The following is a 27,252-nucleotide window of genomic DNA, read 5'->3' as shown; positions in this document are numbered from 1 at the left end:
AAGAATATGCATGGCTTTGAACCACTCTAATGTAGAGCAATGTGCATTCTAGAATATTTTCAATGTTTCCATTTTATTGGAAGCATCTTTACTTAAGCATAAATCTAAATATTATAATGATTCTTAAATTCCGATTCTTAAATTCCAATTGAAGTGTTTGAGTATTTTTATGGTCAATATTTCACTAAAGGCTTATTATGAACATGAAGCCATCTCTTTTACGGCTATTTTCCATAGTCTAGATTGAATAAATTAGATGAACTTCAATGTTCATAAATCGGAGGAGAATTAGTTTCTTCTTACTTATTTTATATTTTTTCAAATTCCACATGAGAAGAAGTTACTACTTTGGATTCTCTTAAAATATTTAAAGTAAATTACAATGAGATTGTTCAATTTTCTTGTTGTAGTTTAAATTTTTTCATTTTAGTTATTTTTAGTTTTTAATATTTAGTTTCTAATCTTTACTGCTGGTCTATTTTCAAGGCTTTGATGGTTTTATTAGTGTTTTTTTTTTTTTTTTCTTTTCAATTAGATTGAGATTAAATATATTTTAGTTTATTTTAATATTTAAATTTGAATAATGGAGTTGTGTAGATTTTGGATTAAGGTTGAATAATCACCAAGGTAATCACTTTACATTTTGTTTATCTTTTATTTATTTTAAATTTTATTATCAAGAGTTTATTTTGAATCAAAATGATGTAAGATCTAACCTAATACATTTTAAACCTATGTAACAAACTTATGCTAAAAATCCATGTATTAAAACCATCAAAACCTAAGCTCTAGACCTAAACCCTAATTTCTAAACCTATCGAACCTCATCACATTACAAACCTAACTATTAAACCTAAGCACTAAAACCCTCAGGCTATGTAAATACAATAAAACATTACAAAAACATTATGGACAGTCACTAACCACGAAGTCTAACCGCGTCAGAGCTGCAGTCAACATGACATGTGAACAAAGTGTAAAGTTGTTGGGGTTAGCCACAACCGTAGTCCCTAGCTGCATTAGAACCACGACGAGACCGTTATCCATGTGAAGCGTGTTAACAACGGTGGAGGTTACACATAACAGTGGCAGAGCAAACTACGGAGGAAACCCATGACTACCACCGATAGTTGTCACATTGGAACCTCCAAAGCTCACCGTTAGCAGAACCATCGGAGGTAACCTGCATCGGTGTCCACCTGTGGTTAGCCTACATTCTAGTCACATGACAGCTTCTTGTTCAGCGCGTCGGTTGTTGACCACCAGCGGGTTGGGGGGTAGACTATGGTATTTTTGGGTTTTTAATTGTTTTTATGCAGTTACTAATTCGAAGACTATGGCCACCTAACCCTAAGGTGTCCAACCATGACAGGATAGAACCAATTCAAACACTATTTTGGGCTGATTCATTCCTAAAATTAACATGAAGGAGTTAGAGTGCACCCGGTGGGTTTAAAAGGAGGTTTTTCTCATTGAAGTGGGGGAGAGTGGTTTTGGATTTTGTATGTAGGTTCTGGAGGTCATAGTCATTTTTACATTCAGTGTAATAGGAGCATCCAGAGTTGGAATTGGGAACTGTGATAGGAGTTGGAAAGCTGGTTGAGAGAGCTATCCTTTGACAGTGACTAGAAGTGCTTGTGAGCAAATTCAGTTTGGTCAAATATCTGTGTAATCGACAACATATGTTTCAATCCTAATAAAGCAGTTGCCCATCTTGAAAGCGGACCCGAAAACATAGTCCATCAGAGATGAACTCCATAATCAATATTTATGTCTAGTATTGATGTGTTTTAGCTGTTTTCACTTCTGTTTTGCATCGTACTTATGCTATATGATCTGTCATAAAGAGCTTATTCTCAAGTAGTTCTATCGGTTTTCGCACTTTAAGTTAACATTCAATTCATTAATGGCTAATCAATTCTACATCAGTTTAAAGTTATGATCATTTCAGATCATATAATTTGGTATTAGAGCAGGTTGCATTGTAAAATTTACCATTGAATGTTAACCAGGTCAAAGTCGCAATGTGGAGAAGGAATCCTTGAGTGGATTGATCTAGAGATTGGAAAGCAACGAGTCGTTCATAAGTCGACCATGATAGGATCTGATGCAGGTGAAAACACTAAAACTAAGATGAGTAATGAACAGTTTCAGCGAGTATTCTTGACTATGCAGTAGATGTTGGGAGAACTCTATGAAGATAAGAAGGCGAGAGATGCAACTTCTTCTTCAAAGACATCAAAGAAGGACAAAGGTAAAGGAAAGGCTGATAAACCACCTTCACCTCCATCATCTCCATCGTCCTCTTCTTCTTCTTCTTCTTCTTCTTCTTCCAACGCAGAATCTGAAATAGAAAAGAAACATAAGAAAACATCTCTTTTGAAACTTGATGCAAAATTTTAATTACCTATTCATGATGGCGAAACGAATCGTGAAAAGCTAGATAACTGGATTAAGCAGTTAGAAGTGTATTGTCGTATTCAGAACATTTATGATGATAAAACAAAAATTTAGTTAGCTACACTTAGAATGTGGGGAACAACATTAATCTAGTGGGAAAGTAAAAGTTAGATAGATGTAAAGTGAAAAGGTAAAGTCATCTCTTCATGGTCTAAGTTTTTAAAATCTCTTAGGAGACAATTCTATCCTTTAGGATACATGTTGCAAGCTGTTATTGATTGGCAGCATCTGAGGCAAGGTAAAGGGCAGAGTGTTTAGGAGTTTAGAAAGAAAGCATTGGCACTTGGTATTTCATTGGATACACATGAAACTTTATTAAAATACATCGGCAGTTTACATTCATATTTGCATCATACATTATTGACGTTTAATCCTGATGATTTTTGATGAAGTGTGTGTTCAGGCCATACATATTGAATCAGGTGGCAGACCATTTAAGTTTTCATCGCAGTCATCCAAAGAGTTGGAAATCAAAGATTCCAATGACAGTAAAGGGAAGAATAATTCGAAGAGAAAGAAATCAGCGATAACTCAGAAGGAAAGACCTACTTGTTCTCATTGCCAGAGAATTTTTCATGATGAATCTATGTGTTGGAAACTTCATCTAGAGTTTAAGCCCAAAAAGTTCCTTAAGGAGAAGGATGAAAAGAAGGCAATTGTAGTAGTCCAGGAAGATCTAAGTTCAGATTTAGGTGATGAAAGGCGGATAACTACTATGGTTACAACAGGTAAAACTTCTGACACTGATTCAAGTTCGAATACTATTGCATCTTCATCAAACATAAATCCTTAAAATGAGGATAAAAGAGTTGAATTGTTTAACATAAGGATAACCTCTAAGCACAAAAGGATAGATACAATGTTTGACAGTGGATCACAAGCAAACTTAATATCTCAATATTTAGTTAAGAGTTTGGGTTTGGAAACATTAAATCATCTAAGACCTTACCCATTAGGATGGCTAAATAAATCAACTTAGATAAAAGTCACAAAATAATGTCCACTAAGATTTGTCATTACAACTAATTACATTGATGAACTGGAATTAGACGGCATTCTAGTAGACGTATGTGGAGTTGTCTTAGGAAGTCCTTATCTATATGATCATGATGCAGTATTTTACAGGAGAAAACATAAATATCACCTTGAGAAAGATGGGGTTAAATTTATTGTCAGGGCACGTCAATGTAAAAATCATTTGAATATTAATGCTAATGAGATGAAGCGATTAACAAGTTCAAGTAAAAGATTTGTAATCAAGTGTGTAAAGGAACAACATAAGAAACAACATGATGTTTGTTCAGGTTATGAGACTCAGCTTAAAGATAGATTGATCAAAAAGATAGTAATTATTCCAGTGCTATGTAAAACCAAACATCTTACTCATAAGGAGGGAATACAACATGAATTACAGTTTGTGCCTAAAGCTCGTCTTCCTAATGTCAGAATGAATCAATTCAGTCCAAGTTTGGAAATTAACAGTTACAGGGATACAGGTCAGTATTCAGAAAATTTAGTGTTACATTTCTCTTGTATTGTCTCACCATTTCATGTTTTGAACAGTTTGGAAACCTCTTTTCAGGTGGAGAGGAAGCCCATTTGTTTTCATCTCAAAGCCTTTTCTAAAGCAGTGTCAAAGTATTTAGGGGAAACTTATGCATCAAGGGAAAGTGTTAATCAATGGAAACATCATTTAATGAATAAGTAAAAAGTGATTCAAACAAATCAACAACTAATTCAATACTTTCAAAATCAAACTAAGTTGTAGAAATTTCCATGTTACAGTTTGGTGGGTTCATTGCAGCGAGTTCACTTAGTAATCAACAAGTAGGAAAGTATGTCTACTCAAGTAGCTCGTTTGATGTCAAAAGTATCTTTGATTGTCTTTGTCATTGCACAAAATAGATTGTTAATACATGTCAATGGTATTGAATAATATCCTGTAGAAACTATTTTCAAAGATGATTATGAATCACTAACTCATGGTATTTTGTGGAAGGAAATCAGTTGTCATGTTCATAACAAGTTGTTTGACCATTGTCGCAAGTTATTCATACTGCAGATGGATGGAACAGGTCACCAAATAAAAATGTGCCATGGTCAGCATCATCAAGGTCATCCATTGTGATGCAGGAGCATCTGGTTAACAGGGCGGAGTTAGAAAGAAGGATGACATGGTTTCTGAGAAGGACAGGGGACATAGCTCGCAGAACGGACAGCAAGTCTGTTTCGTTTTTATTTTTCAATTAGTTTTATTATTATTTGTTGTTTTTTGGTTTCTGTTTAAAATGCCTAAAATATTGTAACAAGTTCTAATTAGGAATAGTAATAGTAGTTAGAGTCATTAGTCACTGAACAATAATTTACTATTGAAAAAAACAGACGAAGGGAAACAAGCTAGCCATAGAGAAATGTCAAATATGTAATAACTGATGTAACTGATAATTGAAAAACTGACAGCGGTTATCCAACTGCCTGCAAACAATGTACAAGAACAAGGAAAAGCAAGCCCATAGGGGTTCAGCAGTGAGAAGAGAAAGAGAGTAATAGAAATAAATATATTTTTCATTTCAATGCACAAACAACTCTTACGTGCGTCCTCAGAAAGATAGAGACTGTACATTTCCATGTTGTGTTAATAATTCATTTTATTTCATATACAAAATTTGTTACAAATTCTTGACAGACTACGAACCAGCAGAAGGACAGACGACCAAACGAGTGGTGACACCGACCAGCACCGGTCACGAGTTACAGCGCCAGACAAATACAGTTACAAGGTATGCAAACGAAACTGAAGGTGATACAAGTTTTCTTTTCGCACATATATAACATTTCTTCTCAGCATAAATACCCATAATAACAGTCCATCTCAGCATACGAAACAGTGTTTAACGCAGCCTTCAAACCCTGCCTAATTCATGAGCCTAGGGTTTGACAAAAGTCAGGAACACAAGCCACGACTAGGACTATACACCACAGTAGCCAACAACCGAAACCAATGACCTATACAAGAACCTAATGCAGATAAGAAACAAGAACAAGTCTACCCGGAAGATGTCCAGAACAGTTGGACGCCAATGCCAACGACCCAGTGAGCGGCTCCACCTGTAAAGAGACGAAAGGAGGAAGGGTTAATTTTCCAACCCTTGAAGAAAAGCCGGAACCAGAGAAACTGAGAGGGGAAAATGCAGAGAACAAGAGTAAGTAACCATACCTGAAGGTGAGCCACGACTGCGAGCGAAACCCTCGAACAAGCAAACCCTGCTCACAAAGGAGCCGAGCCATTAGAATCTAAATAAACTGTGGTAAAGAAATCTAGCAGGGAACGAGAGCATACTTGCTAAAATAGCCGAGAGCCGAACAGGGTAGGCCACGAAATCCATCAAACTTGGAGGCTGTCGAACCGAGAGTGAACCAGAGTGCCATTAACTCATAACGTTCAAATGACCATGGACTTTTGAGAAAAAACGACCAGACAACACTGAGACAAACAACAACACTAGTGGAAAGCGCCAACGACAGAGAGACAAGTATATAAACGAACAGAGACAAACTTACCGAGGTGGCACTAGACCGTCGGGGCAAACAAGCCGAACCAGGAGCAACAGAACGCAGTCAAGCATTTGCTATACAGCAACCGAAACAGGCCGGGACCGCATAGTATCTCACCACAGACCATACATCAAACAGCAAGTAAAAAAAAAAAATCGCAGAGACTGTAGAGCCAAACCACCGGATAATAATAATAACCCAAAGGGCGCAAACAGGGTGAAAACCCAAGCGGAAGCTTACTAGGATCCCGAGGAGGACAGTTGTCCACTGATAAGACCACCCCAGTACATGCAAGTTGATTGTAAATCAAACTAAAATTAATACCAAATCAAACGTATACTGTCTGGTTCATAGAGTGGTTACACATCAGCTAAGGTGAGGCGGGACCACGTGGGCTGGCCCCATCAAGTGGTATCAGAGCAACGTTTTGAGGAAATAGAGGAAGATGGAAGTACAAAGACGAGGACGTGGAAGAGGTGCACGTAGAGGAGCAGATGAAGGATTGAGAGAACAGCTGAGAATCCTCACAACTCGCTTAGAAGCAGTAGAGGTGAGTAGGTGACGAGACCCAGAACTTGGGGATGACAGTGAAGACGAAGCAGCAACTGTTACAGATGGGTCAGAGGAAGAAGCCCCAGAGTTGAGGCTGTTGCGATCAGTTCTGTTAGCAAGCAGCAAGCCCAAACCGGAGATCCCTAACTATGATGGTAGTCTGTCCGCGGATGTCCTGTTGGATTGGGTGAGTGAATTAGACAAATATTTTGAGAATGAGGAAATCAGTGAGGAAAAAAGAGTTAGATTTGCTGTGACCAAGTTGAAAGGACACGTTTCCCTATGGTGGGATAGTGTCCAAGTGGACAGAAGGCGAATGAACAAACTTCCGATAAGAAAATGGCCAAGGATGGTGGAAAAACTGAAGGGTAGATTTTTGCCTAAGGACTACCAGGTCGAACTTTATCGGCGAGTGCAGAATTTAAGGCAGAAAGGTATGACTATACAAGAATACACAGAAGAATTTTCTCGTGTAAATTTACGTGTTGGTTATACGGAAGATACTCCCGAAAAAACAGCAAGGTACGTGAATGGCTTAAGAATGGAAATATTGGATGAGATTAGCATTCTCTCTCCCCGGAGTGTTGAGGAAGCCTTTCAAAGTGCTGTGAAGATGGAGGAAAAAATCAACAGGAGACAGAACAACAGGAGAGGGAGAGGAAATGGCAGAGGACGAGGACAGTCCTATGGCAGAGGGAGAACTGCCGCGAACAACGAGGAAGGCAGCAATTCCAGAGCTTCAGGGACAGCAGAGAAAGGAGAAAGCACCAGAGAAGGTTGGCCATATCAGCGAGGACGAGGAAATGGCCGCAGAAGAGGGACTAATGTCTAGTGCTACAGGTGCCATAAGTGGGGGCACAGATCCTTCGAATGCCTAGAAGCTGAGCATGTGGGCCAGAGGGGAACACTTGTTGCATAGCCTGAGGAAGCTGAAGCACAACCCCGGGAGGTAGAAAACATGGCAGAAACAGGGGAAGCTTTGATTTTAAATAAAGTACTGTTGAAACCAGCCAAGGAGGTGGCTGAACAGACCCAGCGAAAAGCACTGTTCCGGACAGTTTGTAAATCACATGGAAAGTGTTGTAAATTGATAATAGACAGCGGAAGTATAGACAATTTGGTTGCCACCGAAATGGTGGAAAAGCTGGGACTGAAGCGACTCAAACACCCTACACCTTACAGGGTGTCGTGGCTGCAGAAAGGCCACCAGCTATTAGTAGATGAACAGTGTGAAGTCGAATTTCGCATTGGCAAATATCACGACACGGTGGTCTGTGATATTATGCCAATGGACGTGTGCCATATACTGCTGGGAAGACCGTGGCAGTATGATCGGAAAGTGACACATGATGGGAAAACAAATTGTTATAAATTTGTAAAAGATGGGATCAAACATACACTTGTACCCATCAAAGAAGAGGATGCAGTGGAACCGAGCAGAACAAAAGCACTATTAATTGGAGGAAAACAGTTTGAGAAGCAGGTTGAGGAAAATGAGGTCAATTATGCAATTGTGAGGAGGACGAAGCCAATGGTGCTGAACACAGAAAAATCAGAACTGCCTAAAGAAATTCAGGAGCTGTTGAAAGAATTCCAAGACATTGTAGTTGATGATTTACCTGGTAAATTTCCCCCCAAAAGGAGTGTCAGCCATCACATTGATTTTATACCTGGAGCAAGCTTGCCAAACAAGGCAACGTACAGCATGAGTGTTGGAGAGGTAAATCCCCTCTGCAGACAGAGGCGATCCCACTAGCCCAACATGGGTCTAGCAACAATCAATTAACGCTATCATGCAAGTTCCTAGTTGCAAATTGAAAGTGGATTATGAGAACCAACCTGGAGTCCAACGCTAATGTCATAGAAGAGTTGATACTCCCGTTCCCTTGCTTCGGCAGGTCACAATCCTCACGATCTCCGCGAATGGATACCTGCACATGCAAAGAACGAAGCAAATACAAGCATAAAATCCACTAAAATACAACTATATATCAGTCAGAAAGGAAATAGATCAAGCATTATCATAATGAATAGTAAGATCGGAACCATAAAGATAGTCGTTTATTAATGAATAATCAACAGAGAAAGATACAACCAAAGTTCTGACGTTGAACCTCTCCTCTGGCTGGGCGAGCAGCTATACATGTCTTGCAATAGACCTTCTCTCTCTCAGACTTCCGGCAGCATAACCTCCCTATGCTTCAAGGCTCTTACTATCACTCAAAACAAGTGTTATCACTACTAGCATCACTCCAAAAACTAGCTTGTCAAATGCATGAGGACAGACTTTTATAGATGGAGAAGGGGAGGAAGATACAATGCATCAAGACACCCATTATGGATTGGCATTATCTCCAAAAAGTCGCTGTGGATAGATGTAGAGGATAGATGATGACTCTCGACATCTAGAAGATGAGTTTTATCCTCAAAAGACTTCATGACTTGAAGGAAAAAACATTTGGGCGTGCGTTTGTTAAAAATATTTTCCAAACTTGGTTGGCGCGAGTGTTACTTTAAGACAGAGCGCCAATGGTTGCACCTTCTTTTGAGGATCTCATTGATTGGCACGGGTAGTACATTGTGGACCCGCACTAATGGAAAAAGGGCACTTTTCAGGGATATTTTGCAGGAGGTGTCTTCAGGGCACATGAAGTTCATACTTAGGGGAACATAATGCAAGTGTTTTTAAGTTATGTCACTGCTCACAGGTCCCGGAATGAGGCTTCCAAAGTAGGGGAAAGGGGTAATAGGGACGGTGAGCAATGGTGACAAATTACTGTGTAACAGATACCCCCTAAAACATGAGGCCCGAGAGAGAGAGAGGGGTGAAATGCTTTACAAGAACACATGTAGCTGCCGCCGAGAATCTGCATCGAGAGATACAACTGATAGCTCAAGTACATGATATATGTGGTATGGTCGCAGTCATCCATAAGAGAGTACATAATAATCTAGATCCATAGTATGGGCACAACCATCTGGTTAGAATCAATGAATCGACTCAGGTATGGTTGCAGCCATCCAGTGAATGAGTCATGTAACAAGAATCACTCCTGGATTACAACAGACAAAATCCAGGGTCTTGCGCTCCATCTCGACCCGAGCAAAAGCACAAGTTCAAGCATACGAATATATGGGCTGAAGTCGAACATGCATGAACATCGTCTGATTACCAGTCAATAATGAAAACTGTTAACAGACGCGAGAGGTACCACCAATAATGACAATGGTCCTCAAGGTACTATAGGTACAATCTACGGCATGCAAATTAGTGATCTGGCGTCGAACACCCATAGAATCATTCGATCGGAGGCCAATGATGAAAACCTCACATTGAACACGAAGAACCTGCCATTGAGGCATGCAGGCTCCAAGGCACCTGAAAGGAGTCTCTAGATCAGCTTCCTGGATAATGAGCTGAAGTCAACAGGAAGTGACCTTGATCGAAGGTGTGCCATAATGTTTCCCACATCATCAACACAAGATAGAGAGATAATGTTGTGAGTCAAGATTATGTGAGCTATCAGGGGGAGGTTGTTTCTCTTCAAAGGTCAACTTCTCTTGAACATATCGGCGACATGATAGTGGAATTGGCAGTATTTGACATCAATGGATCAGAGGTCATGGTGACGAGGCAATGAGCAGATGAGAGGTCAAACAGGATTACCCAAATCCACGGAGGCAAGTGAAAAACGAGATGAGATATCCCCACCCAGACACGAAAGCAGACGAGTGCCATGTTCAAGAGTGACATACTGCCGACACGATAATAATTATGGTTCCATTTTCTTCCCCCGCCATTTCTGGCGAGTACCCCAATTATTTTTAACAAGCTTGATGGGGATAGCATATGCTTGTGGTGCGTCATTTCGACAGAATCCGATGTCATCGAGTTTTAACGAGTCTGACAAAGGAAGAACTCGGCGTCTTTTCATGTTTAGAGAGTTTGAATAGACAGCAGAAAAGGAAACTCCAAGGGTGTCCTTTTTCGTAAAGTTGTGTCTCTCGAGCCCGAAAAAGTATAAAACAATGCTCGAAAGAACCGCTCGACCATTACGATCGAGGAGTACTTTTCATAAATAGTGATTTCGACTTGAAAAAGTAAAAAAGTGATCAAAACCACGTCGTTTCGTAACCATTAACGAGTCTGAAACGACAAAAACCCGGTAATATTTTTATGTTTTAATGGTCGACAAAAAGAACTTAAAACGACCGCCCCTTATTAACGTTTAACGAGTCAAGAGGAGTAATTCGGCAATCTTTTCGTCTTTAAACGGTCAGAAAAGAGCTGAAAGCGGACCTTGAAGGAACCTTTTCACATGTTTTACCGAGCTTGAAAAAGTAGAAAAAAGGAGCTCGTTTCGTCGCTTGAGTTGCACCAACCCCTGTCATCATACCAAAAACAGCGTAAAACCCATTTTGACACAAATATATTCAAAAATACCCCAAAAAATAATATTTTTAATGTATTTTTAGGTCAAAAATGCTATAAAATAGTGAAATGGTAAAAAACAAATTTACTTTTTACTTTTCACCTTGTGAGTTTACCATTGGAGGGTTTTGGGTGCGAACTTCAACCGTTGATTGCGATCAATCCAGGAGAGCAATCGAGCCGCCGTCTGGAGCAGGTAAGAGGTCTTGTCCTTAGCTTCATTTTCATTCCATTTTTTCAGTTTTTCATCCACAGACGGATCCCATGCAAGGGGATTTGCAAAATTTAGGGTTGCGCCATTGGCGCGGGTTTCCCGCTCGGGATCGCGCCAATGGTATTATTTTCCAAAAGGGGGCGCGACATTGGCGCGACTGTTTTGAAAACAGTCGCGCCAACCGCGCGACCTAATTTTCCCATGGATTTCACCGTTGATTTTGCAATTTTCCTTTAATTATGGTTTCACCAGTGATCTAATGATGGTATTTTCAACTTTATGGTTGCAGGGATTCGTCAAAATGGTTGTAGAATGGAGAGAAAGAGAGCATGATGCCATAGATGCCCTGGCACTAGAGGATGAAGCCTGCATGGATGCTTTGAGGGACTGCAGCTTGAAGAAATTTTTCCTCACCTCCTATTTGCGTGCACAACCGGAGTTACTACGATTCATTGTGGATGCTTGGGACATAGAGGATCAGGTATTCTGCTTGAAAGATCAGACATTGGAGCTGGATGTTTCCGACGTCTACTTTATCACTAGATTATCGTGGAGAGGTGTATGACCCATCTTGACCGGAAGTAGGCCTTCCGGGAAAAAGATGGGGGAGGTGATGGAACGGGTTTGCCCTGGGGCACAGTTTGGATCAAACAGTGCCAAGGTAGATATTGTCACAGTTCCAGACCTAGTGCTACGAGTGATACTATTCACTATCACACGGACGGCTGGGGTATAGGCGCCCCACGAGGCCAGCAAGAATCATTTACTGCTGGCAACCGAGTGTCTCAACCCTACTCTGTTTGACTGGTCCACAACAGTGACTACAAACATCAAGAGGCAGCTTACGAAGTGTAAGCACGGGGGCAACAAACAGTTCGGGTATGGATCCATTGTGGTATCCTTCTTCTTGGAGCGACTGCCAATTTTTTGGATTCAGGGAGGGATAGTGGCAGATCTAGTGCCACGGGAACCGAGGTTGACTCGATGGGCAGCACTCATGCCCAGAGGAGGAGGGGGCCAGCAGATGGCCTGGAGGCCCGAGTTCTTCATATGGCTCCGTCACCAGATGATCGTTATAGAGGACTGGCCCTATGCGGGCACCGATTTTACTGGAGACCCAGATCTCCCATTGCCTGCGGGAGAAAACTGGGATGAGGAGCTTGGTAAGAACTCTTTGTGTTTTTGATGTTTTTTATGTATTTAATTTTTTTTGTAATACATGTATGTCTCTGACAACAGCTATATATATGTATGCAGATGTTGGTACAGAGCGACCGGCTGGTCTGTCTCACATAGCACGGAGGGTACAACCCGCAGCTGACCCTCAGGTAGAGGGTGGTGTGGGTGAAGAGCTAGTACAGAACCTTGAGGGACTCACTCGAGGGATTCCAGACTATACCAGATTGGCGGATGTGCCCTTCGCGTACCAGAGGCACACAGTGGGAGTACCGACTCGCGTCCACCGTCTGCTGAGACGTTTGGTGTGAGCAGTGACATGCTATCATGAGCATCACCGTGATTAGATGCCTAGGTTTCATTTTTGCATATTTTTGAGAGACATGTTGTCTGCGGCCATAGGAGATTTGGACATGTATTATTTTTTGGATTATGTAATGCACGCGGCGTGAACATTATGATACACACGTATATATATACATATGCTTATGGTTTATTATTGTGCTTTCATGTGCTTTCTTGTATAATGTTTTGGTTACAAATTACGCAAATGTCTATCTAATACATGATTAGCCAATGCATCAGATAATGTGTTTAATTGTCGTGGAATATGCTGATATGTGATAAAATCAAAGTTCCTTTCTAACAATCTCACACGTAAATACAACCTTACAATGTGATGGTCTCTAACGAAATATTTCCCGTTGAGCTGGTGGACGACAAGTTGAGAGTCCAGGTTCACTACTAATGCACGAATGCCGAGATTAATTGCTTCAGAAAGTAGCTCGATTACAGCACAATACTCGGCGACATTGTTAGTGGTACGACCCAAACACACACCTTGAAAATCTATCGGCTCGCCATGAGGATCATAGATCACCCACGCCGCAGAGGACAAGTTGCGAGTATTGCGGCAGGCACCATCAGCGAAACCAACATAAGGTGTATCAGACATCTGCACAAGAAGCGAAAGACACAATAAGTGGCAGCTACGCCTTTAAAACTAACACACATACACACAACACACTTGCTAGAGTATATGTATGTACAAAATAAAATGTACCAGCATCATGCATAGTACTTTTTCAAATACAGCCCGTTTCGGGGCTTCCCAAGAGGGTTCCCTTCATAATCAATTAGCTCATAGGCCCCTTTTTGCAAAACTTTCTTGACAATGTAAGGGCCTAGCCACATAGGCTCGAGCTTTCCTGCTCCTAGCTTATCTTTTGCCTGATCGTAGAGCAAGGACTAAATCTCCCTCAACAAAAGAACGTGGATGTACAGTCTGATCGAAGTGAGTCTTGACTCGCTTCTTTTGTGTTTCGATGGCCAAAGAGGCTAGGCGACAGGTCTCATCTAGCCTTTCTAGGTAAAGAAGGCATTCTTCTAACGGAGTAGTGTTGGGAAGTAGCTCAACAGCCAATTTTAATGAAGGGATTTCACATTCGATTGGAAGGGTAGCCTCTAGTCCATAAACTAGTTGAAATGGAGTGAAACCAGTGGCATCCTTCACAGAGGTTCGGTAGGCCCACAAGGGAGGGAACAACATCAAATGCCAGTTAGACTTATGTATGCCAACGGTACTTTGAAGCATTGTAACCAAAATCTTATTGATAGCTTCAACTTGGCCATTGGACTGAGGGTAGTATGGAGTCGAACTATCGTGTTGTAAGCCTAGTTGGGTTGTTAGTTCCGTCATCATGTGATTACGGAAATGCTTCCCATGATCGGTGACGATGGCTTGAGGGACGCCGAACCGCAAGATAACATGGTTGAATAAAAATTGCGCCACTGTGTGACCGTCTTCAGTTAATGTAGGCATCACCTCGGCCCATTTAGTAAAGTAATCGACGGCAACGATAATAAACCCATGCCCCCCGGCCGAGCGAGGGTTACAGGTCATATAATCAATGCCCCATTTTGCAAAAGGGCCGATGGTGACAACGGGGTGCAATGGAGCAGGAGGCGCTCACATCTTCCGCTGGTAAATTTGGCACTCATGACAAGAGCGGACGACAAGAATGCAATCCTTAATGATAAAGGGCCAAAACTAGCCAGCACGGAGGATTTTTTGGGTAGTAGCATATCCGGACATGTGACCACCACAGGCACCAGAGTGACAGTCATTCAAGACACGCTCAGCTTCCTCAAGAGTTAAACAACGGCGGAGAACAGAGTCGGCGCCGAGGCGATATAGTGTATCCCCAATGATATGGTATGGTTGAGACTGATGACGAATCCTTCGCCGAGCGTCTTTGGACATGCCAGGGCGAAAGGAGGACGTTTGCAGATATATAATGATATCTCCATACCAGGGGTCGAGGGTGCTGATAAGAAATAAAGTCTCATCCGGAATTTGATCCTCTACGTGAGAGGTCGGGGAAGAAGATGGCAAAGAGCAAATTAACTCAGCAAATACAAGGGATTTCTTGGACTTGGCAGTGGTAAATTCCAAGTCAAACTCTTGGAGGATAACAATCCACTTTGAGTACTTTCCCCCCAGCAACTGGCGTGACAAAATATACGTCATGGGGTTGCAATCAGAAATCACGGTGGTAGTGTGCAGCAGAATGTAGTGACGGAAGCGTTGGACAGCACAAACGACGGCTAAGGCCAACTTCTAAACATAGGCATATCGAGTTTCCGTATCTAAAAGGTAGCGGCTGAGATAATAGATAACATGCTCAGTGTCATCATCATCAGTTTGAACAAGAACCATGCCGATAGTGGTGTTGGCGGCAGCCAAATACAGAGTGTAGTCACGATAATAGTTCGGAGGCCGGAGCAATGGAGCAGAAACAAGGAGACCCTTGAGGCGCTCAAAAGATTCCTGAGCAATGGTATCCCAATGAAAAGGGACATCGCGCTTTAGTAATCGTGTAAAACCTTTGGCCACCTCGGCATAGTTTGGAACGAAACGTCGTAGAAAATTTGCTTTACCCTGCAAGCTCTGCAATTGCTGTAAAGAAGCAGGGGGAGGAAGATTCACTATAGCTTCGACTTTAAGGGGATCCAAACGGATACCCTCTCGAGAGATGACAAACCCGAGGAGTCGGCCGGATTCAACGCAGAAGACACATTTGTGAGGATTAAGTCGGATTCGGTAGTATCGACAGCGAAGAAAGATCTCGCGAAGGTGAGTAGGGTGGTCCTGACGTTTGGCTGAATGAGCTGGAAAATCATCCAAGTATGGCTGTACAATGTGTCGAATGTCATGAAACGCATAGGAGATCGCACGTTGGAAGGTAGCACCGACATTTTTAAAACCGAAAGGGAGCTTCTTATAGGCAAAAGTGCCCCATGGACAGATAAAGGCGGTCTTGTGTTGATCAGCGGGAGTAATATTGATCTGGTTATATCCAGAAAAAACGTCCATGAAAGAGTACATTTCACTTCCGGCACACTCGTCAATAATTTGATCAATGAATGGTGTGAGGAAATTATCTTTAGGACAGGCACGATAATCGACACAAAGACGGATTGTACCCTGTTTTTTATTCACAAGTACGATATTGGAAACCCAATCTGTGAGTGGGATAGGATAAATAAAACCAGCTTTAAGAAGCTTCTCGACTTCAGCCTTAATAGCTGCAGCCTTTCGGGGATGTACAGGGCGTAAACGTTGACGAACAGGCTTAGCACCTGGGTACGTGATTATCTCATGCACCACTATGCTAGGATCAATGCCGGGCATTTCTTCATAGGACCATGCAAAGACATCACGAAATTCGCGAAAATGATTGGAATAAAGTTGAATCTCCTCCGGAGTACAAGTGACTCCAATGTGAAGATGTTCGACAATCCCTGGTTTTACAGAGATGTCAATGCGCTGGGTTTGCGTAATGTTCGCCATATTTCCTTCAGAGGACACTTGATAAATTTGGATAGGTGTTTGAAGGATGGGAAATGGGAGACAAGGAGCAAACCGCTCAAGACAAGTCAGCATATCCTGAGGGGCAGGGAGAAACGAGGAACGATGGTGAGAATCATGCCAAGGAGGTTCCTCGAGAGACATAGTCTCGATAATGGCTTCGTCGGAAGGGAATGTTTCTTTTAAAGGATCCGAAGAAGTCTCATCTACGAGCCCTGAGGATGGAGCGAACGAGTGGAGAACCTTGCTCGAAGGAGCAAGTTCAGAAGAGGGAGCCGATGCATCAATGATTTCGACATAGTTGAGCTCGACAGGAATCAACGGCATCTGGTCGCCCCAAGAATCTACTTGGTCGGTGGGAGGAATGATCCATGGATTAGAACAAGTAGTAATCATATTAACAGAAGTGACGTTAGGAGGTGGGAGCGGAAAAACACCCATAAGGGCGGGATCTTTGAAAAGTCTGGCTCCCAGACTTTCAGATAACTTCGAGGTATGCTCCACAAAAGGGATGTTGCCTTCAGAAGAGGAAGCGAATAACGATAGCTGGTCTACGGTAATAATCTTCCCTTGATGAGGGAAACGAATGATACGAAACAAAGATGAAGCTACAGCTTTCATTGTGTATATCCAGCTACGTCCAAGAACGAGGTTGTAGGTAAGAGTAGCATCAACAACTTCAACTTCCATTTCGACCGTCTTCCCTTCCAAAGAGATGGGCAAATGTGGGAGTATACCATAAGAACAGGATGCTCTTCCATCAAAGGCTTCCAAGGTTGTGGGAGACTGGCTCAACGTTGGAGATCCAATAGCTTTCCAACAGGCAACAGACATGATGCAAGTAGAAGCACCTTCATCAATGACTGTACGATGAATCGTTTTGGAATCAATAATAACCTGTATAAGGAATGCGATTTGGGGAGGCAGTCTCTGCGTATGGCGTTCTAAGTCAAAAGTAATTAAGTCTGAGTCAGCCGGGTCGATGCCACCAATAGCGGATAGCAAGGACTTCCTCTGAGAAGGGCAGCTCTGGAGAACTTCTAAAGCAGACATAGCTGATGGAGTCTGAGCTATGTCCTCAACGATATTGTAGTGCTATGCAGCACGGGCGTTTGGGTTGTAAGAAGATTTCCGGAGTACTCCTTTTGGAGGGGGTCGAAGAGGCGTCTCAGTAGTAGGTCTCTCGATGTGGAGTGGGCCTGAACTGAACAGAGGAGCACTAGAGGGGACCTCAGGCTCTTTCTTGATAGATGATGGATAATCTTTTGTTTGAGTACTGATATTGACAGGTATCGTTCCAGCCATAAACACTTGAGAACCAAAGGAAGAGGGAGGCTGAGAAGGGTCAGCCACCATTTGATTTTTTTGAGTTTGTTGTGAGGGAAAGGATTCTTTGAGCACCGCAGGAGTCTCGGGAGCGCCTTTCAACAAACGACTAACTTTGGACCGCCTAGGGCAGTCTTTGGTATAGTGATCTTCATCACAGATAAGACAAGGATACTTGGGTTTTCGCTTGGCACCGTCCTCGGGCGGAGGTTTAGGGGAGTCCTGTTTAGGTTGATCTGGTTTATTTTTCGCTTTCCCTTTCTTCTTTCCTTTCAAGGCTTTGTTTGCCGTCGTGCACTGGATGGCATTGACCTTGGAAGTAATATTCAAAGTGGGTGTTACCTGAGAAGTCTTTTCATTCGAAACAATTGATTTTTGCTTCCGAGGGTTCGCAGAATTTTTCTTCGAGGACGAATTAACAGAACCAATAATACCATCAACAGTTGGTGTTGGCGGGGCTTTGGATGTTTCTGGTCTCGGGGCGTCAGGCAGATAATCATAAAATGTACCTGACTGAGAATAAACCAATTCAAGGTACTGAGCGTGCGCGATAGCTTGCTCTTCAGTGACACACGCCCCCATGGCACTGTCCCGAGCTATTGGAGGAACGAACGAAGTCGTAAACCAATCGGTAAGAAGTTGGTCAAGAATCCAAAATTTGATCATACGTCTACGCCGTCTCGATTCATGGATATGATCAGAGATATGTGTAGCCGTTTTCTGTCTTAAGGATGTGAGGAGGTGTGTACCCGTTTCATATCGAATGGGTAACTGAAAATGAGTGAGAAATGCCATAGCCAACGAGTTGAAATCCTGAAAGGATCCGCGATTGAGCTCAATATACCACTTAGCTGCAAAGCCAGTGAGAGTCCTTTGAAAAAGGCGAAGCCGAATTGAATCATCAAGCCATGAATTGGATGAACACCACAGGTGATAAGTCATGACTTGAGCTTGTGGATCTTCATTAGCTTTACCATCGAACTTTGGACAGTCACCGGGAATTTTCGTTGGAACCGGAGGCCAATATGGATTATGGAGAATAGGATCATTGGTCAACTTGGACACATCCGGTAATTCTAAAGTTGCTAAGAAAGGTAATTGAGGATTAAAGGACATCTGGGGCTGCTGGTGGGATGGAGCACCAGGGTTCCAACCAACTGGCAGTTGCCCCCAAGGGCTTGGTCTGGACGGATTTGGCCCCATAGGGTTTTGTCCGTAGGGATTTGGGTTCTGCCCCCCAGCATTCCATGGATTACCAAATGGTCCTGCAGGAGCACCATATGGTTGCGGATAATTCTGATAAGGATTCGCCTGTAGTTGTTGATAATTTTGGTATGGGGTAAACAAAGGTTGACCTTGAGGTTGCTGGTAACCATACGGTGGCTGGACTCCAAACTGGGTTTGAGAAACAGGCTGAGTTTGATAGACTGGTTGAGATTGAACTCCAGCTTGCATTTGAAGACAGGATGGGGTCTGGGGTCCAGCTTGGGGCAAAAAACCAGGTTGCGCAGTGCCAGAAGGATGTCCTGTAGGTTGGGCTATCTGGCCGGAAGGATAACCTTGTTGAGATTGAGGTTGGCCTACCTGCCCAGAAGGTTGTACCTGCTGGGAGTGAAATTGTACACCTGAAGGTTGTCCTAACGGACCAGATGGCTGAGTGGGCTGGGTAGTTGGTTGGCTTGATTGGATTTGAGGCTGACCGACTTGCCCAGAAGGTTGACTATACTGGACAGTGGGCTGACCATGTGGTTGAGCAGCTTGTCCAGATATTGGACCATACTGGACATTGGGTTGGTTTGGGTTAACATATGATTGACCAATTTTTCCAGTAGGGTAACCTTGTTGGATACCAGGTTGGGTTTGTTGAACAGAAGATTGACCTGAGTTACCAGAAGGTTGAACATAAGAGGGGAAAAACGGACCACCAGAGGAAAAAGGGTTTCCCTAGAAGGATTGCCCTTGTTGGTCTTGATGAGGTGGTCTTGGAGATTGCGCAGACGATACTTGGCCACCATGAAAAGAGGTGGAGCCCCAATCAATTGACAACGGAACTGAAATCTCAACCACCGGTTGAGACGGCAAATATCGATCGTATGGCCCCTCTGCTGGGACGTTTGACGTAGGATCAAAGACTCTGAATAAAGAAGCCGAAGGACGACTGAAAATAGGAGTCGAGGAAGCTACACATACCGTTGGAGCAGTTGTGATTGAGGTAACAGACGTACTGCGACTTTGTGGAGTAAAAGGGTCCATGGTGGGAAAAGCGAGTTGTGACCAAATAGAACACGTGAAAGGAGTTCCAGAGGGCATAGTATCCCTTAATGATTTATAGCCTGGAGGTAGGTTCCTGGTAGTAGGAGTGCTACTAACAAGTGTAGGTTCCGTTGCAGTAGGAATTTCACCGCTCGTCGCAACGGATTCTTCAGTCGAAGTAGGGGAAACGTTCTCCATGTCAGAGGAAAAAGGTGGGACTGAAACACGAGGAGAAGTGTAGTCCCAAAAAGGGACACCATCCTCAGAAGGTTCCCAAATAGGGTTCCAATGAAACTTGTAAGTCTCGTCACCTGGAGCATGAGAACTAATTGGTTGTATACTCGGAACAACAGGAAGAATTTCACTTACAGCTAGTATCTCGGAAGAAGACGAAATTGGTAATTCCGCCAAGATGAAACCTCACAAAATCCTAGGGAATCTAACGAGACAAAACCCTACTCAAACTAACGCAAACAAAATCTAACCGGGTAAATGTGTATCGTGGCCGAATAAATTTTAAGACGCAAAGACACAACTTGACCTTTTCATGTTTTAAGAGTCGAGAAAAGGACAAAAAGATGACTCTAGTCTCCTTCGAATGTTTAATGAGCACGAAGTGACAAGACGCTCACTGGCACCTTTTCTTTTAAGGAGTCCGAAAAGCATCAAAAGTGACTACTCTGGAGACTCTAGGCAAAGGGTTTACCAAACAATCCGTAAAACTGCTTATACACCTTGGCAATTAGATGAAAACCAAGGACTTCCCGTACGGCAGTCAATCTTCCCGAATACTGTGTTCAGTGCATTACGGCTTGTAAGGCGGCAGACACGGCTTCCTGTGGATAAAGGATGATAACCTAGTGGGGTCTCCCTTATATACGCGACGATACGTGGGAGCTCAGTCTGTGCTAGACCACTATCGAGTCACAAGAGGAGGAATCACCCAACCGTAATGTGAAACAATAGTGACTAGGTTTAACGACGTCGGAACACGTCTCTAGCCTAGACCTATAGAATGTATGCGTTAGGTTCCAATGCGTTGTTAGATTCATTCAGTTTATTTTACAGTTGATCTTCAATTAGGTCTCAGTTTTTAGGTCCTACCGTATGTGATCTCTCAGAATTTCCTAAATGCAAACTATATGCCAAAAAACATCATTATGTTCAATGAATGCTAACTATAGAAGAGTTGAGATTTTCAAACAAACAAAATGATCACTAAACAATCAACAAAGATCCTAATGCAGCTAATAGCAGTAAATGAAACTTTTCTTTCTTTTTCTTTTTAAAAGTGACTAATTGCCAATAACAATAAATGCTAACTAATATAATGCAAAAAGATCATTTGTTTTTTTTCTTTTAAAATGGAATAATGCACTTAAACAAATCTCGAGAGATATTAACAAGCGTAAACAGGCAAATTTCACTCAATGCAAATAGAACCAAGTCTGAAACACCAAGATGAACTGTCAAAACAAGGGAAATCACAAAGACCTCAATGAACCATGTGATCTAAGCTCAAACGAAGTCAAGCAAAATCCAAACGAGCTAGAGGTGAATTGCTCGAAGCACAGAATAATAATTTTTGGCAACCACTAGACAAGTGTAGAAAACAACCAAAAAGTTGACTGGACAATCAAAGAACCGAAAACTCCCACGGAAGGCTTGACATACAAAGCCACTAGATGCTCTAGGGCTGTGATATAAAATCGATGGAAATAGGCAAACACCCAAAGAATAAAGGTAAAAAACCAGTCAAACATAGTTCTGATACACCCCAGTAGCTGAAAAAAGATGTAAAAAGACAGAAATCTGAGTTTAAAAAGCTTCCAACAAACAAACTGGCAAAGTTCACAGGACTGGCGCGACTGTCAACCTGTAGCTTGTGCTATTAAGGAATTAGCACAAGTTGCTTTTGTGCAACGTGCGCCAACTGGCGCGACTGTCAAATAGAAAAACGCGCCAATAAAGTTTGCTGGCCCAAAAAATAAATCAAGCAATCCAGGGTCTGGTTGACAGTATTCAGATGGATCAAACAGCAAGAAACAACTTTAAAACTAACCCAGAAAGCTCATTTGCACAGGCAAGCAAGAGAAAACCAAAACACAAAACAAACTCTAAGTTGTTCGGTTCGTAAACCAAACCGGAGATTGACTGAAGTGGCGTTGATCTACTTCGCTAATGTAAAGCAATAGCGTTTCGAAGGCTGCCTGGCCATGCTTCAGGCTCCGTCCAAGGTTTATGAATCAAACAACAAATAGCTCCTCCTCAGCGGAGTCGCCAAAAGGTTGGAGAGGTAAATCCCCTCTGCGGACAAAGGCGATCCCACTAGCCCAACATGGGTCTAGGAACAATCAATTAACGCTATCATGCAAGTTCCTGGTTGCAAATTGAAAGTGGATTATGAGAACCAACCTGGAGTCCAACGCTAATGTCGTAGAAGAGTTGATACTCCCGTTCCCTTGCTTCGGCATGTCACGATCCTCACGATCTCCGCGAATGGATACCTGCACATGCAAAGAACAAAGCGAATACAAGCATAAAATCCACTAAAATACAACTATATATCAGTCAGAAAGGAAATAGATCAAACATTATCATAATGAACAGTAAGATCGGAACCATAATGATAGTCGTTTATTAATGAATAATCAACAGAGAAAGATACAACCAAAGTTCTGACGTTGAACCTCTCCTCTGGCTGGGCGAGCAGCTATACATGTCTTGCAATAGACCTTCTCTCTCTCAGACTTCCGGCAGCATAACCTCCCTATGCTTCAAGGCTCTTACTATCACTCAAAGCAAGTGTTATCACTACTAGCATCACTCCAAAAACTAGCTTGTCAAATGCATGAGGACAGACTTTTATAGATGGAGAAGGGGAGGAAGATGCAATGCATCAAGACACCTATTATGGATTGGCATTATCTCCAAAAAGCCTGTGGATAGATGTAGAGGATAGATGATGACTCTCGACATCTAGAAGATGAGTTTTATCCTCAAAAGACTTCATGACTTGAAGGAAAAAACATTTGGGCACGCGTTTGTTAAAAATCTTTTCCAAACTTGGTTGGCGCGAGTGTTACATTAAGACAGAGCGCCAATGGTTGCACCTTCTCTTGAGGATCTCATTGATTGGCGTGGGTAGTACATTGTGGACCCGCGCTAATGGAAAAAGGGCACTTTTCAAGGATATTTTGCAGGAGGTGTCTTCAGGGCACATGAAGTCCATACTTAGGGGAACATAATGGAAGTGTTTTTAAGTTATGTCACTGCTCACAGGTCCCGGAATGAGTCTTCCAAAGTAGGGGAAAGGGGTAACAGGGACGGTGACCAATGGTGACAAATTACTGTGTAACAATGAGTCCAAAGGACAATGAGGAAGTTCGCAAACAAATGCAGGAGTTGCTGGATAAGGGACTGATTAGAGAAAGTTTGAGCCCCTGTGCTGTACCAACAGTACTTGCACCTAAGAAGGGTGGAGAATGGCAAATGTGTACAGATTCGCGGGCCATTAACAAAATCACGATTCGATACAGATTTCCCTTGCCCAGAATGGATGACATGATGGACTGTCTTAGTGGGGCAACTTATTTTACAAAAATAGATCTGAAGAGTGGTTATCATCATATCAGAATTAGGGAAGGAGACGAATGGAAGACAGCATTTAAAACCAATGAGGGACTGTACGAATGGCTGGTCATGCCATTTGGATTAAGCAACGCTCCTAGTACCTTCATGAGATTGATGAACGAGATGTTAAAGGAATTTATTGGCAAGTTCGTGATAGTTTATCTTGATGATATCTTGATTTTCAGTAGAATGAAGGGAAAACATCTTCAACATGTTCGGAAGGTGTTAGAGAAGTTACAGCAGAACAAACTGCTGATAAACGTGAAGAAATGCACTTTCCTGCAGAAGGAGCTGGTCTATTTAGGATTTGTGGTTGCAGAAAATGAACTGAAAATGGACCCAGAAAAGATTGCGGCAATTATAAATTGGCTGTCACCAACAAGCTTGTTTGAGGTACGTAGTTTTCATGGACTGGCAAGTTTTTATCGGAAATTTATTAAAAATATCAGTGAAATCTACGCGCCAATGTTAGAGACCATCAAAAAGGCAAGTCAACCTTTTTGCTGGACCAAGGCGGCAGAAAGCAGTTTTCAGCTTTTGAAGCGGAAGATCACGGAGAGGCCAATCTTGAGACTGCCCGACTTTAATAAACTTTTCCAGGTTCGATGTGATGCAAGTGGAACAACTATCGGCGCTGTGCTCAGTCAAGAGGACAGACCAGTGGCGTTCTTTAGTGAAAAACTAAATGAGAGTCGGCAGAAATATTCCTCATATGACAAGGAATTTTATGCAGTGGTCCAAGCTTTGAAACATTGGAGACACTACCTACTGGGCAATGAATTTGTTTTGTTCTCTGATAATTCGGCATTACAATATGTAATGCAGCAGCACAAGTTAAACCATAAGCACGCCAAGTGGGTAGAATATTTGCAGAGTTTTACTTTTGTGTTAAAGCACATAAGTGGGCAAGCCAACAAGGTGGCAGATGCATTGAGCAGGAGAGCCTTGCTCCTACAGGAAAGCAGCATACAGGTGATGGGATTCGAACATCTGAAGGATTTGTATCAGACGGACCCAGACTTCAAGGAAGCTTTTGAAGCCTGCCAAAATCCCGTATTGAGAAATGCAAGCCCATGGTTGGATTATAATTTCCAGGAAGGATTATTGTTCCGAGGTGGGCAGTTATGTATCCCGGACTGTTCAATGAGGGAGAATATAGTACGGGAGAAGCATAGTGGAGGATTAGCAGGACATTTCGGGATCAACAAAACTTTGGAGCAAATCGGACATTTTTACTATTGGCCTAAAATGAGCAGGGATGTACAAAGATTGGTAAACCGGTGTAAAGTCTGCCAACTGTCCAAGGGACATAGTCAGAATACTGGACTTTACACACCACTACCCGTTCCAAGCAGGCCATGGGAGTCGGTCAGCATTGACTTTGTTCTCGGACTGCCTAGAACACATCGGGGGTATGATTCGGTAATGGTGGTGGTAGACAGATTTTCAAAAATGGCTCATTTTATTCCTTGCCAGAAAACTAGTGATGCCACGTATGTGGCACACCTGTTTTTCACAGAAGTTGTTAGATTACATGGCTTACCCAAAACTATCATTTCAGACAGGGACGTAAAATTCACAGGACACTTTTGGCGCACCCTGTGGAAAAAGTTGGGCACGCAATTGAATTTCAGCTGTGCGTATCATCCGTAGACTGATGGACAAATGGAGGTGGTGAACAGGAGCTTGGGAAATTTATTGCGGAGTTTGACTGGAGAAAATTCACGATTATGGGATCGAGCTCTTTCCCAGGCGGAATTCACCTATAACGATTCACCCAATCGTAGCACCGGACTTAGCCCATTCTAGATTTTGTATCGCATGCATCCTCGAGGAATACATGAACTGCGAGATTTGGGAAAGCTGGAACGGAGAAGCGTAGATGGGGAAGATTTTGCAGAGGCCATGAGCGAGCTTCATGAAAAAGTCAAACTAAGGTTGCAGGAAAACGTACAGAAATACAAACAGCAAGCAAATTCAAAACGATGAGAGGTGCATTTTAATGTGGGGGACGAGGTCCTTGCGCATCTGCACCGGGAACGGTTTCCTAAAGGCACATATAACAAGTTGAAATATAAGAAAATTGGTCCATGCAAGATCCTACGGAAATTTTCAGCCAACGCTTACGAGATTCAGCTGCCACCGGACATAGGCATATCACCTATTTTTAATGTGGCAGATCTGTTCCCATATCACGCCCAGGCAGAGGATGATAGTGCGATACAGCCAGAACGGGACACCCAGTTAGAAAGCAGTTCTTGGAAGAAACAGTTACCTTCGGCCCGGACCCATGAAATTGAAGGGATCCTCAGCACCCAGGTAGCCAAGAAGACGCGCAGGAAGGAATATCTGCGTTACCTCGTCAAGTGGAGAGACCGTCCAATGGAGGACAACTCGTGGCTCGACGTGGCACAGATTCAGAAGGCTGGTTATTCGGTGGAGGAGCTCATGGAACGGAGCCATGAAATTTCTTTTACCCCGGAAGCCTGATGCAGGAGCATCTGGTTAACAGGGCGGAGTTAGAAAGAAGGATGACATGGTTTCTAAGAAGGACAGGGGACATAGCTCGCAGAACGGACAGCAAGTCTGTTTCGTTTTTATTTTTCAATTAGTTTTATTAATATTTGTTGTTTTTTGGTTTCTGTTTAAAATGCCTAAAATACTGTAACAAGTTCTAATTAGGAATAGTAATAGTAGTTAGAGTCATTAGTCACTGAACAGTAATTTACTATTGAAAAAAACAGACAAAGGGAAACAAGCTAGCCATAGAGAAATGTCAAATATGTAATAACTGATGTAACTGATAATTGAACAACTGACAGCAGTTATCCAACTGCCTGGAAACAATGTACAAGAATGATGAAAAGCAAGCCCATAGGGGTTCAGCAGTGAGAAGAGAAAGAGAGTAATAGAAATAAATATATTTTTCATTTCAATGCACAAACAACTCTTACGTGCGTCCTCAGAAAGATAGAGACTGTACATTTCCATGTTGTGTTAATAATTCATTTTATTTCATATACGAAATCCGTTACAAATTCTTGACAGACTACGAACCAGCAGAAGGACAGACGACCAAACGAGAGGTGACACCGACCAGCACCGGTCACGAGTTACAGCGCCAGACAAATACAGTTACAAGGTATGCAAACGCAACTGAAGGTGATACAAGTTTTCTTTTCGCACATATATAACATTTCGTCTCAGCATAAATACCCATAATAACAGTCCATCTCAGCATACGAAACAGTGTTTAACGCAGCCTTCAAACCCTGCCTAATTCATGAGCCTAGGGTTTGACAAAAGTCAGGAACACGAGCCACGGCTAGGACTATACACCACAGTAGCCAACAACCGAAACCAATGACCTATAGAAGAACCTAATGCAGACAAGAAACAAGAACAAGTCTACCCGGAAGATGTCCAGAACAGTCAGACGCCAATGCCAACGACCCAGTGAGCGGCTCCACCTGTAAAGAGACGAAAGGAGGAAGGGTTAATTTTCCAACCCTTGAAGAAAAGCCGGAACCAGAGAAACTGAAAGGGGAAAATGCAGAGAACAAGAGTAAGTAACCATACCTAAAGGTGAGCCACGACTGCGAGCGAAACCCTCGAACAAGCAAACCCTGCTCACAGAGGAGTCGAGCCATTAGAATCTAAATAAACTGTGGTAAAGAAATCTAGCAGGGAACGAGAGCATACCTGCTAAAATAGCCGAGAGCCGAACAGGGTAGGCCGCGAAATCCATCAAACTTGGAGGCTGTCGAACCGAGAGTGAAC

Source organism: Pinus tabuliformis, chromosome Q (assembly GCF_031772625.1).
Source record: "Pinus tabuliformis cultivar Carrire ecotype Pingquan chromosome Q, CPIR1, whole genome shotgun sequence".
NCBI lineage: Eukaryota > Viridiplantae > Streptophyta > Pinopsida > Pinales > Pinaceae > Pinus > Pinus tabuliformis.
This window is presented reverse-complemented; position numbering follows the sequence as displayed.